We start from the raw sequence: 2,511 nt of genomic DNA on the forward strand, positions 1-2,511 counted from the left end.
CTATTTTGAATGGAAATCACCCAAAGGCTTTTACAGCCAGACTAGGAAGAGAACAAAGTGTGAAACAGAGAAGGATGTAGCTCTGTTTAGTTGGTCTGTATGATGTGATATGAAAGTTTGTCCTTTATGTGGTTCATGAGTGCAGAGAAGCTATTAGCGTCCCCCTGTCCCCAAACAAACTGTATGGTGATAACGGATCATAAACTTGCAAGAAATTTGGGCAAGTGTTGGGATTTTTCCTTCCCTGCAATATGGGCTTGGTGGATGGTAGAATTGCTCAGGGAAAAGGAAATTTATCTGTCCATTGAATCAATTATTATGGAAATACAGTTCTTCAATACAATTAGAAATGTGCTTATAAAGGTACATCAGTGATGTTACTTGACAATTTAAATTTAGATTAAAGGCTCTTTTTGAAAAACAATTCCAAGATATTTCCTAATCTCATGCTTGCTTCGGCAACACATGTACTAAAATTGGAACAATACAGAGAAGATGAGCCTGGCCCCTGTGCAAGGATGACACGCAAATTCGTGAACCGTTCCATATTTTTGTCTCTTAGTTTTATAAATATCTATGTATTCAAAAAGAAAAGGTATTTCAAATGTTGTTTATGGTAAAGATGAATAACGTCCTGCCGTGTTTTCTCTTTGTCTGGAAGGAAGTCCATGAGGGTATGTGCAGTCTTCTTACACTAACAAGTGCCTCAAGGTAACATTTCATCTTCTCTCACAGCCCCTCCCAATGAAAACTGCCCCTTTCAGTCATATTCAAAAACTTTCCTAACCTATTCTCCTTTATTGTCTCTTGATCATTGCCCTTGATAAATTTATCCTCTCTGGAATGTGTTTTCTTGCCATCTCCACATTTAAAATCCTACACATCCCTTAAGTATATGTCCCAAATCCAATTTCCATAATGTTGGAAGTGACTTTTTTTCATCCAGGATGTGTCTTACAAGCTCTTTCATTGTTTTATAAATGCTATTTGCTCCCATGCAAAACTTAACACTTTTAGCTCTGCAGAAAATCATATCATTTTCAATTCATTCTGCAATGTCACCAGAAAGTGGACATTCTGCTTTTCTTGAATAATCTCTGTAATAAGGAATGTTTGATGCCTTGAAGCAGGCTGTTTCAGTTTGGGAAACCTCGAATTTCTAGTTCTTCCTTACATAGAGCTGAAATTTGCTTTTGAATAAATTCTAACCATTGGTCCTAAATCGACCTTTACACATGGGTATAAGTAAATACTGTATAACTAGTTATTTATTCATTAGACCATAGATTGGTTCGTGTTTATTGAAAAAATGATGTCATAATGTCATAAAGCTAACATTTAGAGGGACAGATATTCTCACGTCTGTTAGATAATAAGATCTTTGCAGACAAGAATGAGGCCTAATATCTTTTTCTGTTGCCTAACAAAGTATGTAGAGAGCAGGAAACAGAAAGGCCTTGGATGTGGATTATGAAAAACATGATTTTGTGCTGATTAGAAGAGGTGAGTGAGTGGTCCCTCTCATGGGCTTTGTAAGTACTGAAGATGTCAGGGGGTCCCCCCTGATGATGGGGCAGAAGTTGGTGGCTGAGTCTGTGACCTGCAGGGATCTAAACATGCTCTTACCCTTGGGGCTCTTACCCTTGCTTTCTGCTTTATCTCTGTAATACTGAAAATTACAAGGATGAGTTCATTTGTAGTGCTGTGTCTGAGGCATAAAATTGAATAAACCTTGTGTAACTACCTTAAGAAATAGAGACCTATCTTTCCTGGACACGAGTCTGGGGGATTCTGGTCCACTGTCTGATCAAAGGGAAACAGCTACAGACAGTCAGGCATCAGCTCTGCGGTTATTAAAATGATTCATTTTATTGTCCCAGCTTCCCAGGAACACCTTAAAAAGTCACCTGGCACTTACTCTCCTTGCAGTCTTTTTGGGAATACCATTTACATATTGCTTTTCCCTGTTAGGAGACATCCTCGTTTACACCTTCAGTGATGCCACAGGATCACTAGGGAAGGTCTTTGGGAGTTATTCACTCTCCCTCCCATCCTGACGTTGCCATAAGGAGTCCATTCACCTGTCACTCACGCCCATTAGAGAAGCAGATGACAGATCAATATGTTCACTTGATTGATAGAAATGGCAGCGATTTTGGAAAGCAGGGAGGATCTCTCCTTAGAGAGCTCCTCTGTCCTCCTGTTTTCCTTTGTTATTTTTATACTCTCATAGCCAAAGCAAAGATTAGCAATGTTATCAATCATCATAGCACACATTAAACAGAGCTCCCACATAGGTTCAAGGTTACAAAATATTCCCTGAATTTCAAAGTGGTTACATGTTCAAAGCATTCCTACCCTCAACTACATTAATAGCTAGTACACAGCTATGATTTAATAAAATTAATTAATTAATTAATATCTTGTCAACACTTTACTAAGTGTTAAAGTGCACTGGGTCGTTGACCAGCACTATGGGCCTTGGAGCATCCAGTCTTCTAAGTTTGTCTA

The 2,511-nt window shown here is 38.6% G+C and overlaps 1 non-coding gene across 1 annotated transcript; it reads left to right on the forward strand.

Annotated features, from left to right (window-relative positions):
- Positions 1–448: 448 nt before the first annotated feature.
- On the forward strand, positions 449–553 carry LOC111722871. Its single transcript, XR_002771516.1, has one exon. It is a non-coding gene; the product is annotated as a U6 spliceosomal RNA (small nuclear RNA).
- Positions 554–2,511: the final 1,958 nt, after the last annotated feature.

This window comes from Otolemur garnettii, unplaced genomic scaffold, assembly GCF_000181295.1.
Source record: "Otolemur garnettii isolate 467f Iridium unplaced genomic scaffold, OtoGar3 scaffold01037, whole genome shotgun sequence".
NCBI classification, from domain to species: Eukaryota; Metazoa; Chordata; class Mammalia; order Primates; family Galagidae; genus Otolemur; species Otolemur garnettii.